Genomic DNA, 16816 nt, shown 5'->3' on the forward strand with positions numbered 1-16816 from the left:
TAATGATTAGTAACTTAGACACACGTAGCCGGACCAAGGTACACGGTGAATTTATCTAAATGCCGGACCAAGGATTGAGAGATACCTAACTTATCACTTTGCATATAAAACACTAGTGAAGAATTGTTATAGCTAGGAATACGGTGTTATGAACCTATGGGGAACACTTACACCGTAGTTTCTCTCACAATATTAAAAGACTTTTTTTCGCAAAACCCCCCATTTAATTACTCGTTTTCGGAAAGGACTTGACTAAATAGAAGTAATCGTACATTGAAATTAAGTCTAAACCATTTTCCTCATGGTATCCATCCCAACCTAATAGTTGATACAACCACTTATATTTCTTTAGGGAAGTGTAATTGGAGAGTATCAACCTATCAACTCATCCTAGTTAATTAAACACATATCATATTACTCTGTGGGCTATTGCTACGATTATTGTATGATAATGCAACTGTTCTTTCCCAATTGCGACAGTTACTATATGTTGATTGCTACATTTATCATTAGGCTTTTGCTACAGATATTATTGATCTACTGCCAATTTTTTTATAAAAAACTATTACAACAATAAAATAGAACATAAAATACAGAATTTAATCATGAAATTACTCATTACCAAGATTGCAATCAGAGATAAAAGTGGTTAGTAATATCAATAATAACAAAATATACAATTTTTTTTGAATGTTCAAAAAGGATGAAACACACCACAATTTTCAATATTAATCAAAATCAAAATATTTGTAGAACATAGATGATTAAAGTTAATTAACATCAATCCAGTTAACTCCTAAGTCAAGTCTTCAGTACTGCTTTCATCTCCTTCAATTAAATCTCCTACAACAAAACACAAAGAAGTAAAGCAATGCTTACATTAAGTTATGATAGTGGAAGATGTGAAAGTTAATAGTCATGCATTCACAATGGTTGTTCCTTTGCAGATTGTCATTTGAACAGTCAACTTGTAAACGAAATATACTATTTCTTGAAGGAAATAACATGCTAAATAGGTACTACAAGGTGCAACACATACAATAGATAACTACAAGAAGACATTCTACCATCCTCGTAGAGCACTTCTAAGTGAATAAGAAGTAACTTCGAATAAGGTATTCATCAAAATCACTCAAAGAATCACTAATATCATGAAGTACTTATTAACTAGAAAGAGTCAATATATAGGGATGTCAAACGTAAGACCAACACCAGAAATATTAAAAAAACATTGACCATTACACCCAAGTCATTATTGCGTAGATCTCAACTTTCTTCCATCAAGTTCCACAAAAATCAATTCATAAAATTAGTTAATTATTTCCCTATAAGTAGCAATAAATTTCACACCATTTTGTGATAACTTGACATTGTAAAACTTAAAGAAAAAATTGGAGACAAAGAAGAAGAAGAAAAAGAAGAAGTCAAATAAGAAAATTAGTGAATCTAACCTTGATAAGCCGCTTGTGAGGAAGTACTAGTTTCTCTTGGAGGAGGAACAAATAATGCAGCTAGTATGTTCCGATCAATTAATCCTGCATTTTGAAGTTGTGCAATTACTTTTATGATAGCTTGTTGTCGCATAGTTTTATTTTGTTCCTCCATCCGTTTCTCCGTTATTTTGCATTTGTTGAACTACATCATCTGTGGCCTTTAAAGAATGGTCAGAATTTCCAGGTTTTATTTTCAATGCAGTCTTTGTAACCCCCACTCCATACAGTATGAGACGTACCGGATGTTCATGACCCATAACGGCTGAAAATGCATGAACAGACTGATTATTTGTGTCCATTTGTGTTTCAATAGTTTCCATTTCAGCATAACAAAGCATATCCAACAACTATCCATGTAATTAAAATTTAGAAAACATAATATATCTCAAAATAGACAACATTCGTACAATTTTACTAGTTGTGTTTTCGTCGAGGTCTTGTACAAATGCCCAAGTTTCCTTGTTCTTGTGAACACAAAGATCTCTTTAGCTGATACAGTTTCCTTTTCTTTTTCCTAGTCACAAAAAAATAATTAAATACCAAAACTTGCTTAAACAACAGGTCAATAATGAATATTAAATAAGAGAACATACCAATTTGTTACGGACTAAAGCAAAACTCTTTTTGCCAGCGGTGTGTGGGTTCATCTGCTTTTTTCGATTCTTAGTATTTATTCAGATTGTTCATTTGTTGGAGGAATGATAGAATTAATTTCCACTTGCTCTTCTAGGGGCTGCTCATCTGGAGGTTGTTCCTCTAAAGATTGCCTAATTTCTTCAGATTATTCATTTGCTTGAGATTTTGGTGCTACGCCTTGATGTTGTTCTTCAATTAAGTTTAGAAAATGTCGTTTCCTCACTCTATAGCTTGAAATATTTCATTTGTTGTCAATAATCGTTGTTTTTTATTTGCCCAGAATGATAATGATCCACGTAAAGCAAGGTTCTTTTTTGCTCTTTTGTATCTTTTCGAAGGCTCTTGTTGACTCATGACTATTCAAATCTGAACAAATAATCACCAAGAACTTAAAAAACACATTTTCATTAGTAGAACAATAACAACAATAAGAGTGACGATAGCAAATGAGCATAAAGAAAGAAAATTAAATTATACATAAAAAGAGATTCTTTTTAGAAGTAAATCATGTGGATCTACTCCAAGTTTTTTGAAACTTTATACTATCTGAATAGCTATGCGTGCACTAAACATAGGCTATCCCTCACTTTGGTTTCAGTAGTATTTCCATTTTCACAGATGGTATTAATAGAAAAGTAGAAAAATTAATTCTTAGAGCTGATAAATTAGGAGTTAAAGTGATTAGTCTTGCGGCATTAAACAAGAATGAGGCAGTAAATGGAGATTGAACGTTATTTTTGAACAAGCATCCTAACGTAACTGTAAGGGTACTACATCCAATGCTTCTAATAGTGTCAGCAAGTAATGGACTACTGAAGAAGAAATGCCAGCCTTCAGCTACATCAAATGCTACTTTGAAGTAAATCAAACATCTAGAACCTAGCACGAGTAAATGACAAGGATTCTAGAATATGAGATCAGATAGTTTCAACTAGATATAAAATGTCACTTTTAAGAGAAAAAACATCAGAAGCTAAACAAAGAAGAGTCTGGCGAATTCAAAACTTCAGAAATCTGTATATTCAATTTCCAAGGACTTTATATAAGGTATATGGCTGTCACAATATGGAATAAGAAATGAAATCAAACTAAAGTTATACAGTTAATCTTCTAGCATGTAACAAGTGTAGGACTGACCGATTCGAGAGAAAATAATAACAAGATTGATAAACCATCAGATTTTATAATTTGGTTAGCACAAACGACTGAACTCTAACCAAATACATACTAAACCAATCATTCGAAAATTCAATCAGAAGCAATGACACTTAAATAAATGACCTTAAGCAGAACCAACCAAGAATGCTTGTTGACTAAAAAATAACTCACCCTGCTGGAAACATGTAGCCAGGCCAACAAATTTAATTGACAAGAGAATAAACTTTAAATTCTACTTAGAATAAGCCCCAAACCTGCACATGCAAAAGATATCAAGCCAAGCAGATTTAGACGAAGTGCTGACTGTATTCACAACAAACAAAGACACAGAAAACACCAGCCCATTTATAGCTTAAACGATTTTTATACAGAAGCTAAAATCAAGAGTTCTCTAGGCTTAAAGCAAGATCTGAGTTTCACAAATGAGAAAAATGTATGGTATGAACTAAAAAACAAGGTTAACTTGAATATTAAAATAAAGGCCAAATTTGGAAACTAATTTAGATTAAAATCAAAATATACGGTCTTTTAAAATAACAACTAGTCATAATGGATGTTTACATCCATTGACATACGAACCGTAACATTATAGAGAACAAGACCAACATTTGCAATAATCAAATAAGGAGTACATGATTCAAAATATAAACACATTTAGACACATCAATTTAAAAAATACACTTAATATTGAAGGAAATTCAAACAGGAACACAAATCACCCTAAGGAACAGAAATGAGAACTAGAAAAGGCATCAACTAGTATAGAAAGCAAACTAATTGATTAAGATTTTAACATACTCAGATTGAGTCACACAAATCGATGAATTAATAAAAATTCAACTAAGGAACTAGAACATATAAAAGAATATTCAAAATTTAAACTATAATCCCAAAAACTGAAAAAAAGAAATTCAAGGAATAGGAATTGCCTTCTTTGGAGCAGCCATACTGGGACGAGCACGAGCTGGCCACAAGCTTCAACGACCACGAGCTAGTTTTGATGAGCTTTGGAAGGAAAAAGAGTCTCCAATCTGAGAAAAAACTGAAAAATAACCTTGTTTCAGAGGATGAATCTTTGTATTTTGGACGAGAAAAATCTATATTTCTAGATTATACTAATAAAATTGAAACCAAGCTTCTTAATGAACTTTTGCAGAGAGTTCAGAAAATCTTCAACAAATAGATTACATCGCTGACCTAATTTTGAACAAATAACATAAATTTCAAACAAACCCACTTGTTATTCTTTAAGACTATTGAGAAACCCTTCAATGGAGTTTCAGATTATACAAAACATTATATGCATAACAAATTAGAGACAATGGGGACTTAGAAATAATGGAGTAGACTGAGAAAACATAAAAATAGTATACCTTTATATGCAAAAAATTGCGGTAGAAGAAGATTACTGTTGGAGACTAAGACCAATGGAGATGAAGAAAAATACTTGTCAAACAGAAGAAGAAGACTGCCTCACTATGAAGAAGAAGAAGACCGGATCTTGTTGAAGAAATATACTGCGATTAACCGGAGCTCACATTATCCTTTCCATTTTTCGGAAGTCCTTTTGCAAGAAGAAGTCCAAAGTTGTAACCCTAAATGAAATAAATGGCATTTTAGCTAAAAGTCTAGCAGTGAGGGAAATATATATTTTGGGAATAAAATCCGTGGATTAACTAAAATATTTTTTTCACTTAAATAATTGTTGCCACAGTCTTTTAGTGCGACGTTTGTAATGTGTGTTGCCTTAGCAAATCTATACCAACGGGGTTAGGAATGATGCCACGATTATTTTTTATTATTGTTGTATTTGATCCCTTGATATATTGTGACAGTCATAACCATTGCAATAGATAATATATTGCAACGGTTGTTCATGTTGCCAAAAATGCATGGCAGTAGATCATTTTTGGGGCTAAATTCTATTACTACTTTCTTAGTTTGGCTCTTGGAGATTCTTGCAACTTCGGCATGAATTCAAATTCTCGGATTTAGTTTTCAAGTGATTTTGGTGATTTCAAGTTGAATTTCTGGATTTTCTTCGAATTTGTCAAAGTGAGTTCATGATTTATTATTTATAAACCATGAACTGTGTTCTTTTATGCATGGGTAACTAAATCCATAACTAGGGTTATGGGAACCATAGGTGATTAACAAAGTAAACCTAGCTTAATAACAATTCTCACATAGATTATTATTACATGCATTGATAATTCTTTCTCTTAGAAGTCTTTTTAACGAGTGCATGCGTTAGAACTCACCTTATTTCTACTTGCAGACCAAGGAGGTAGTTAATAGGAAAATAATTATCAATATAGATTTACTGGGATACTATCTAATTAGGCTATTCTCGATTCGTGCGAAGTAATAACAAATTCATACATCAAATACGATGCTTAGTATGAAGTAAATGTAAGAATTAGTAACTTAGACACATGTAACCGGACCAAGGTACGATATGAAATTCTCTAAATGCCGGACCAAGAATTTAGAGATACCTAACTTATAACTTTGCATGCAAAACACTAGGGAAGAATTCTTATAGGCATGAATACGGCGTTATGAACCTAAGGGGAACACTTACACCCTTGTTTCGCTCACAACTTGATAAATCCCAAAGATTTAATCTTGTTACTTGTTTGATTTAGCAATATTAAAAGACTTTTATTTCACAAAAGCCCTCTTTGATTTCTCGTTTTTGGAAAGAGTTTGACTAAATAGAAGTAATTGTACATTAAAGTTAAGTCTAAACCATTTTCCTCGTGGAATCGATCCCAACTTAATAGTTGGGTTCTTTACTTGATACGGCCTCTTATACTTCTTTAGGGAAGTGTAATTTGAGCATATCAAAATTTGACACCGCTTATAATAGACCTTTCTTTTCTTCACCAACTCACATTTCCTAGGTATAATGTGTTGGCCCTGGTCCCTCCTTGAACATGTGCACCTCGACTTAGGTCAAAAGCCTAAGTTGAGGGTAGCTAATATAGAAACTAACCTCGTTTTGGCCTTGTCCCAACCTTGGGTAATGTATACCATGACTCAAGGCAAAACCATAAGTTGAGGGTAACTATTATGAGTGATGACCCGAAAAGTGGGTATGAAAAGAGTAATGTTGAAAAGAAAAGATTAAGTGATCAAGCGAGGTGACTTAGTCAAAATTATCAATTGAATGTAAAAAAAAAAAAGAGAAAAGAAAGAAAAAGAGTTGAACAAAAAGAAGTAAGAGTCACCTCCACATAGAGCAAAAGGGAAAGCAAGGAAAAGATGAAAAGAAAAAAAAAGTAGGCCATAAGAGATAATGAAAAAGGTAGGACACTTAGCGATAATGTCAAGGAGGGCAAAAAGTCACTAAAATGTACTCATATGTACCATACTTGACGCTGAGCCTACGTCACAAGCCAAGAAAATCATATCATGATCCTAAGAGTCTAATGTGTTAAACTTAAGCAACGAAAATAAGGGCAAGCCTATGGAGACAAGTACTAACTAGGTGTGAATTTGTTTTGAGCGTGAGTGTTACATAATGATCCTTATACTCAAAGTTAAAATCACTGTGCGAAAAAGGAGGATATCTTTTGAAGTGAGGGTACTAGTTGCAATATCGGAAAGTTGGTACCTTGGCAAGAGGCAAAAGAGTAAAGGTGTCAGCGTATGGTGAGCTTATGTCATGGTCTGATCCACACGGGTGAGCTTATCAAGCCTAAGAGTAGAAACGTGCACTAAGGCAACGAAAAAGTTGGGATTGATAGCCATGTGATTGCGAAATCTTAAAAGAGGATACGTGTGTACAAAGTGTCGTGTTGAGTCATAGTGCGTTGCATGAGGACAAACAACGAATTTTAAGTTGAGGGTGTTGATGTGACGTGGTTTCACAGTTGTTTCAATGCTTTTTACTTAAGATTGATGTGTGTCTAGAGCCTTTTTATAGTACTTTTGATATGTTATTATCTTTGTTTTTCAAGAAACGTGTCCAAAACCAAAACTCAGAAGGTTGTGGAGATGTAGCGTAGAGGTAACCCACAAAGGCCATCAATGACCCATCGTCCCATAGACGGATTGTAGATGGTGACCATCGATAGAAGGTGTAGGCATCTAGAAGAAACTTGGGGAATTCTGACCAACTGTGGGGCTTCGAAAGGATCGAGACGGACCGTCCTGTTGAAATGTTGATCATGTCAGAGAAAGTCTCACTATCGATGTTGAAGAAAAGCTAAGTATGGAAGGACGAGAAGCATCTACGGACCGTAGGTTAATCGACGGACTGTGTTGTTTCTTTGTCGATCGGATCAGAGAAAATGCACGGGTAAAGCTAAAAAAGATGCTAAGTCATGACTTACGGAGGCAGTCGACAGTCCGTCGTCCGTCTCTGGGGGTTGTCGATTGAAGCCACGTTTCTTGGACAATTTCTCTTATTAAAATTCCTTTTAATTTAGGACAATGTTTTAATAATTAGGGTACAAAACCTCATTTTTGGGGTTGGATTCTATTACTACTTTCTTAATTTTGTTCTTGGAGATTTGTTCTTGCAACTTTGGCATTAATTCAAATTTCCGGATTTGGTTTTAAGTGATTTTTGTCATTTCAAGTTGAATTTATGGATTTTCTTCGAATTTGTCGAAGTGAGTTCATGATTTATTGTTTATCAACCATGAATTGTGTTCTTCTATGCATGGATAACTAATTCCTCAACTAGGATTGTGGGAACCATTGGTGATTAACAAAGTAAATCTAGATTAATAACAATTCTCACATAGGCTATTGCATATATTGATAGTTCTTTTGCTTATAAGTCTTTTTAACGAGTGCACGCGTTAGAACTCGACTTATTGCTACTTGTCGGACCAAGGAGCTAGTTAGGAAAAGAAGTATCAACGTAGATTTAATGGGATACAATCTAATAGGCTAGTCTCGATTGGTCCAAAGTAATAACTTAGTCATACATCGAATACAATTCTTAATATGAAGTAAAGGTATGGATTAGTAATAGACACACGTAGCCGGACAAAGGTACGGGGTGAAATTATCTAAATGCTGGACCAAGGATTGAGAGATACCTTACTTATCACTTTGCATATAAAACACTAGAGAAGAATTGTTATAACTGGGAATACGCCGTTATGAACCTATGGGGAACACTAACACCCTAGTTTCTCTCACAACTTGATAAATACCAAAGATTTTACTCTTGTTACTAGTTTGATTTAGAAATATTAAAATACTTTTGTTTCACAAAACTCCCCTTTAATTACTCATTTTCCAAAAGGGCTTGACTAAATAGATGTAGTCGTACATTGAAGTTAAGTCAAAGCCATTTTCCTCGTGAGATCGACCCCAACCTAATAGTTGGGTTCTTTACTTTATACGTCCGCTTATACTTCTTTAGGAAAGTAATTGTAGTGTATCAAACTATCAAGTCATCCTAGTTAAGGAAACATATATCATATTTTCATAGACATAATTTTAACATGCATAGTAGTAGACACTAGTGAATATTAGAATTATCTTTTATTTAGACACCATGACCTATACTACTTGTAAGCATGCATGTGAAGTGAAGGTGTGTGTACGTTGGTCAATATGATCACATAATGTCTATCAACAACACATTGTGTCAGCCACCCTCTTAATACCACATTAAACTTTCAAACATAAAGCACACAACACCATTTAGCATAGGAGTCAATACAATCTTCACATTACATTCAAGACTCCTAACCTTACTTATTCACTCATTCACATAGGGGTACATGGGTAGGGATCATCAATCTTTAGTACTTCATTAATGGCAACACCTACATATGATTTTAACATAACCATTTATATGCTCATGACATTACCAACACAACCTAGATTATAGTTAGAATTGGAAACTAGGCATAGTCTTCACATAGGATGATTCATCACCAACACACATTCATAGTGTAGTTTACTTCAAGGCCATGATCACATCACATATATATTGGTAACAAAAGTAAACATCGCCACCATAAGTGGACCATACCACACAATATCATACAAGGCTTCATCAACAATACTATAGAGAAGTAGAGAAGTGGGGCAAACTTCACCAATCTTTTAGCCTTTGGTCATGATTGACCATTACTATTATTTCATAAACAATTCAAATATAAGGCAGTATCTAAAGGTATACTAACATATGCAAATCATACATTAATCATAACAATATTGAGATCATATTAGGTTCACTACATCATCAATTTATAAAATGTGAAGGCAAATTGATATCTTATCAATTCTTTCTCATTTTGATTATCTATTATTTATGCTCAAAATTAATCAATATTACACATAAAAGGCACTAGTTAAAGATAACATGGCTTAGACGAAATCCTACTACAATTTGCCAAGTGGTCAAGATTACAATGAGCATCATGAAATTAAAATAGAGAGGAATTAGGGATCAAGTCTTCAAGAATCAATCCACATTGGATACCAACACATAATTCATCATTATAATCTATTATAGGCAATATATAAAGTACAATCAACCCTATATAACATCGTGAACCAATTACCATGGATCGAGATACATAGAACTACATTAGCACGTTATAGAAGATAGGAGAACATGAATCAATACTACCTAATCCCAAGCCTTTATGCATATTTGATCCATTACCTATGATGCATAATCTTTATACATAATAGACAGTAGTTAACAATCAATTTAACATAATAGAATTCCAGTTTTATACATTATAATACCAATGTTATAGTGAATAATGGAAGTCTAAGCTAAGCATATTCAAATATTCATACATTGATCCACATGGATCCTTCATTATCAATTAACATAAACAAAAGTATATATAACCAATTCAACGTAATAGAATCACAATTCAATTAATAACAAGCCATGATAACAATGTCTATACAAGGCTAAATTGATTTTGGGAAAAGACATGTGTTCATTATGCAATTGGATTGTTTTTCATGTTAAAACCATCACATTATCATCAATTCATCATGATTAATCCAGTAAAAACTTTTTGAGAAAGAACCCATGGCTAGATTGAAAGATTGAAAGTTTGATCATGAAATCTCTTTGAAAACTTTGAGATTAACTCTCCAAGTGAAATGTTACTTAGAGATTAAGGATTACCATTTGTATAGTTGAAAACCTCTAAAAATTCATGAAGAGTTCATAGAAATCCAACCTCCAATCTATTCTTGAGATTCACCTTCAATGGAGTTTTTTAGGGAGAATATTTTTGGTGGGAAAGTCAAATTTGTGTAGATGGGATTGGGAATCGTTTCTTTATGTGTTTGATCCCTTAAATACACCCAAAATTCACTAAATAAATAAAGTAAGGTCAGGTTAGGACGTATGGTGATTTCCCATTCACCTCTTTAATGAAACAGTTGCTAGGCAGTTGCACCAAACCTGCATTGACGGACCACCATCGCCGGCTAGTAGGTCCATCAATGGGTCGTCTGTGCTTCAGTCGGTTGGACCTTGGGCTGTTCTTTGGTTGAGCCTTGCCTAGGACAAGTGTCCATCGACTATACCTCACGAACTGGCCATTCGTCAACCAACTAAGCGTCATTTGTCTAATCGATTGACATTGCCAAGGCAGTGTCTCGACATCCCTCATGTCCTTCTTGTGGGCCCTTTTGCGGGGATCTTGAGAAGTTTTACCCAGATGTTTCCAATATAAATATAAACATTGACAAGTCAAGGACCTTCCATGCAAGTTTCACCATAAATTCACACATATAACACGTCGTGTCACGACCCGGATTTTGGAATTCAAATCGCAACCGGCGTCATTGACCTCTCACAGGTCGCAGACAAGCCTCATCTTGCATTTATCACATTCATATGGTTAGTTTTAGCGGAAAATTTAAAACTTTTAAACGTATGAAGTATACATAGACTTCATATAGTTATTTCATGAATTCATCATATACTAAGCTCAACATAAATGTAACAACCATCTATTGTAAGAATCAATTTGAAACAGAATAAGAATATATCATAAATACGTTTTCCAAATATGACCTTATTACAAAAACTTTGAAATGAAAGTATGAAAGAAACGCTAGGGACAACATCTACTAGCCTTGTCTAAAACTAAGGTTAGACTAAAACTGTAGCATCCTCGAAATCAAGAGGACCTACCAAATAGTCTGGAGAAATGCTAATGTCCAAACCATTGCAAGAGTCATCAATCTGTCCCTTAACCTGCATCTATAAAATAGTAAATAGTAGGTATTATTACACCATATGTACTAAGTATGGGTGTATGCACACATACACATAAGGCTATGTATGATCAAAGAAAGCTCTTCCAAACTAACATGCTATTTCTGGAAAGCCTAGTCACTAGACTTTCCTAAATCGTTAGTTATGATTGTGGTATGAATATGATGTATTTCAATGCATTCAAAGAGCACAACTAATTTTTTTATATGATTACAAAACATTAGTATCATCAACATAATTTTAGAACAACTCGGGTGAATATTTGAGATTTTTGATCCTCTTAGGCCGAGGGCTCCTCTTTGTACACTTAGATTATTTTTTAGTCTTTTTCTTCTTATTGTTGTGTAGTTCAATAATTGTTTTGGTCCTATGTTTTACTTACAAGTGAAATGATTCATTGTAGTCCCACACCCACAATAAATTGATGTAAGTAATCCAAGGATTAAGGAATGATTTCCCTACCTTATAGTGGGTCATTCTTTACACCATATATCTATTACCTTTCATAAGCAATTCTTTATTGATCATTCCATTGATTTCATTACTTTCATGTGTCATATATTATACATTTCATATGCACGAGGCTTTGGAATCGTTGATGTAGCATTAAGACATCTCAAGTGAGGGCCCAACATATGGGGCCTCAACCCGATGGCCTTCTTTAGCAAACATAGAGTCTGCTTCATTTGTTTATTCGTACTTCACATTATTCATTTCATTCATTCGTACGCTGATGTAACACCAGCTATATGTAGGATTAATTTTAAGACTCTCATCCGGATCATGAAGTGCAATGACCAAGAATGACCTAATGTCATTACTTGAATCTGATTTCACCTCCTAATTGTCTTGCACAAACACCTTCATTATCGTTCATTTCATTATCTTTCATACTTTGATGCTGGCCTCATTCTTTATTTGGGAACTTTAACCTTAACCGACATATATCATGTGAGCATCATGAAATCCAGTGTCTGCCCCACACCGAAAAGAGGTGGAATCACCGGCTAAAGTAACCCGAACATGCTAGCATATATAGGGAGTTGAACCCTGCTAAATCCCTATATTGGCAGTATATGTTCAAATACTAGGAGATATAAGGAGACCCATACCCGGCATGCCAGACAGTCTCATCTCATGAGAATAACGTGAACCTCTGCCCTTCCTGATGGAAGGCATCACCGTTCATAGCTAGCCTATCGATGCTCTGTATAAAGTTTCATTACATTAAACTCATACATCATGGAAGCTGGCTTCTACCATGAGGGAATCATTGCTCTTTAGATGATTTCTCATCTTATCATTAGTATTAAGTATGACTTGTCCTTACACTTACATATAGAGTATGATTGAGACTTGTCTCTTGATATTCAACACTCTCTTAGGTGAGTACTTTTAGTGACCTTTACTTAGGCTTGGTTGAGACTTGTCTCACCATTCATCTTATCCTCTTATCATGTTGTCACCATTTTCATTAGCATCATAGATTAACATAATTACTCACCTCATTAAGTAAATGTTCATTTCTTGTTTATCTTTTAGTGTTGACTCAAGCATTATGGAGACTTCTTCTAGATTAAGATTTACTTACTCATATTGATGACAGGTCATACTTACTTTACATTGATGAAATGTGAATTTTCCTTGCATATCATCCTTTGGTATTAATGATACTTGCTTACACAATCTAACACCTTCATACGTGAGTATTTTTTTTTGACATAGTAGCTTAGGTGTAAGTTAGACTTGTCTCACTTCCTTTAACACCCCATTCTGGTCACTTATTTACTCTAGTGATGACTGGTCATCCTTAATTTATATTAATGAAATGTGAATTTTCCTTACATATGATCCTTTGGTGTTAATGAGACTGGCTCACACATTCTAACACTTTCATACGTGAGTATTCTTTTAACATAGTAGCTTAGGTGTAAGTGAGAGTTGTCTCACTTCCTTTAACAGCCCATTCTGGTCACTTACTTACTTTAGACCCCTTTAATTATGTTACAACTCACGTTACTTACTTACTTTAGTGTAGTGGATTCATATCATCATTTATGGACAATGCACACTTGATTCAATGAGTTTCATGAGTTCATATGTCATTCTTTTAGAGCATGTTGGGAGTTGTCCCAATGAGTGACATTCCCTTGAATATGAGTTCATTGAATTAGTTTAGAATTTCTTATATTATATTTGATACTCTTACTACACAAAGATTGGCATATGATTAATATTGGCATAAACATTTGGGTATAGATTGCATAACCATCTTTGTTGACATAGGCCAATTTTACATTCTTTTATGCTTGGTTAGATATTATATTATTAATTAGATAATCTTTTAATTATTTAAATAATATTATATCCATTTGTATGCATCACTTTTGGACAATGTATTGTTAGCCATTTTATCGGCATAAGCCAAATAATCACTCAAATTATGATTTCATAGAGATCTTTTTATCCTACCTTATAACATAACTTTAGGCATAATGTTTTAAAAATCTTGAACATCATAATATGATCATTTAACGAACACAACATCTTCAACAAGTCACATTTACAGTAGGTATTCACCACAAACCATAATCATCTTCATACATAACAATTTCTGACACATTTTTAACATAATATCATTCTTTTAACCAATCTTGGTTCATGACTTTAGGGTAAAGTTTTTAAGACATATTGGACAACATCATATTAATATTTGATGAATTTAACACCATCATAATGACAATAACAGCAGTGCAACATTTGGACAAATACATCAACACTTAAAACAATTACGGGTGTAACTAACACATTGTCAATTAATGATTCACGTTTTAAGCACTTAACTTTATACGATCACAACTTCATAGATTAATAGAAATTCATAATTCAAGAACATTACACATAAATCATACAACACCGCATACCAACAACATGATCTCTATCCTATTCAACATGGAATCAAAAAGGGTACTAGGGACAAAGGAGTTCGACAAGAACACGGGAACAACCCTAGTTTTAAAGATCTTTGAATCGTTGGAAAGAAAGTTCTCTTGGAGAAATAAGTCCAGGAGAGAAAACCATACCTTATGTAGAACTTAATCTACGAACACCACCTTGAATGAAACTTTGAAGAAACCTTGAAATCGCCCTAGAGAAATCAATAAGTTTTCTGCCTTTTTCTTCATTCGTTGCTTATGGTTTTTGCATCGCCTTTTCTTTGAGTTTGAACGTGATTTTTAGGTTTAAGAACTGATATTGAATTATAGCACTTTGGTTTAATATATTAATTTAATAAACTAATTAACCAATTACCAAAATGCCCCTCCTAAGTTGACTAAAGATAGGAGAACATAACACTTAGTCAAATTTAGAAATTGGTGTTGACTATAGTTTCGATCAACATTTTTACTTTATATTAATTAATTAAATTATTAATTTAAGTACTTATGGTAAGTTATAAAGTACCACTAAGTCGTTGGAGCCATAATCAACCCTTTAGGACCATCCTAGGTTAAGTACTAGGATGTTTCTTGAATTATACTAGGTTAGTGTAAGGATTTCATTTTGATCATTTAAACCAATTAATTAAATTGATAATTTAATTAATTGGGTAACCTAAAATAATTACTAAAGTACCTTTAAGTCGTTAGGACCATGACCAATCCTTTGAACCATCCTAGGTAAGGTACTAGGTTGTTTTTTCTTGTTTTAACCGAAAACTGGACACTGTTTTGTGCTTTCTGTTTTGCCCCTTTGAGTTAATTAATTAAGTTGATAAATAAATTAATTAATTAGACTAGGTTAGTTAATAATGTACCCTTAAGTCTTAAGGATCTTAACAAACTCTTTGGACCATCCTAGGTAAGGTACTAGGTTGTCCCTTTCTTGTCTTAACCGAAATCTGAAAATTTCCTTTTTATTTTCGATTTTAGGCCTTTTAAATTAATTAATTAGGTAACATAGGGGAATTACTAAATTACCCCTAAATTTTTGGACCATAACCTTTTGGACCATCCTAGGTTATGTACTAGGTTGTCTCTTTAACTAGTACTAGCTTGGTGTCAACCCGGTTTTGGTCCTAAGTTGTCGGGTGCACTAATGGGTCCAATTCGGTTAGTGCTAGGCTATTTAGTTATTTGGGGCAATAGGTTAGAGTCTAGAATAAGTAGGGAGGTTATTCCCCACATGGAGTGGTCCCTTGTACACGTTTTCCCCCCTAACTACCCTAACCGAATTCGGTTAGGGTGGTCCCCTCCTTTGACAGCTTCTTCATATGTCTTGCACATGGGTTTGTTGTACTTTCCTAACTAACTATTATTTATGGTTCATTTGGGAATGTTTACTTATTTTCCCAAGTATCCTCACTATTTATTTATGGTTCATTGCACAAACTCATAGATACTTAAAAATTGGCTAACACTCTCTAAGCCAACATTTTCTACTATGCCCATAATTTTCTAATATGCCCAATATTTCTAAATATTGGGCATTGAGATGCCTATTTACCTGTGGTGCACATTCTTAAGAACCTATTGGAATTTACATTAAACTTATGATTTTCCGGAATGTTACATGTCCAAACATGCTAGGCCCCATCAAGACTACTTGAACGTCTGAAGGGCTAACTTTCAAACGTCTTAGACATTCTTGGACGTTTGACCTCCAAACTTCATGAAACTTCATGTAATACATATAAACATCATTATAATCATTTTAAGAGTTCATAATCTCATTACATACAAATATAATCACGTATAGATACATGAGACACATAGGTGACTAGTCGTCAAACGTCTTGGTCGTCCCTTGACGTTTGATTCCAAATCATCTCAAACTTTACACACTGCCTCAATACCATATTGAAATTAAATTTAGTACCTTATATCCTTATGAAGAACATGTTAGGCTCTAGACACCCTAACTCATTTTGGGGGTCTTAATACTCACAATATCATCAATGCATGAGAAAAGGACAATTTAGTCAAAATCCTGGTTTTTATCACTTTAACTCAACATGCATATATAAGAAGAATAATAAGTCAATTCAACATAGTAGCAACCCAACACATAGATAACCCATGCAATACTTGTGCAATCATAAAGATAGAACCTCATAATCCTATCCAAGGATAAATATCACATTAAGCAACCCACTTCATACTTACAACATATTCTCATAATTTATCATAACATGAATAATTCATAAATACTACTCATAGATTATCAACATAATCATAATAAGAGTCATAATCATAAGATAACACTACTAGAACCATCCCTTAGGATCCCACATGTGCAA

At 33.8% G+C, this 16816-nt stretch overlaps 1 long non-coding RNA gene across 1 annotated transcript; it reads right to left on the reverse strand.

The window, feature by feature from the left end:
- Positions 1-650: 650 nt before the first annotated feature.
- Positions 651-4904, reverse strand: LOC101244462 (uncharacterized). Its single transcript, NR_144473.1, is given in 7 exon segments — positions 651-843; positions 1452-1755; positions 1901-2007; positions 2087-2517; positions 3459-3541; positions 4217-4329; positions 4661-4904. It is a non-coding gene; the product is annotated as an uncharacterized lncRNA (long non-coding RNA).
- Positions 4905-16816: the final 11912 nt, after the last annotated feature.

Source organism: Solanum lycopersicum, chromosome 3 (assembly GCF_036512215.1).
Source record: "Solanum lycopersicum chromosome 3, SLM_r2.1".
In the NCBI taxonomy this organism is placed as follows: domain Eukaryota; kingdom Viridiplantae; phylum Streptophyta; class Magnoliopsida; order Solanales; family Solanaceae; genus Solanum; species Solanum lycopersicum.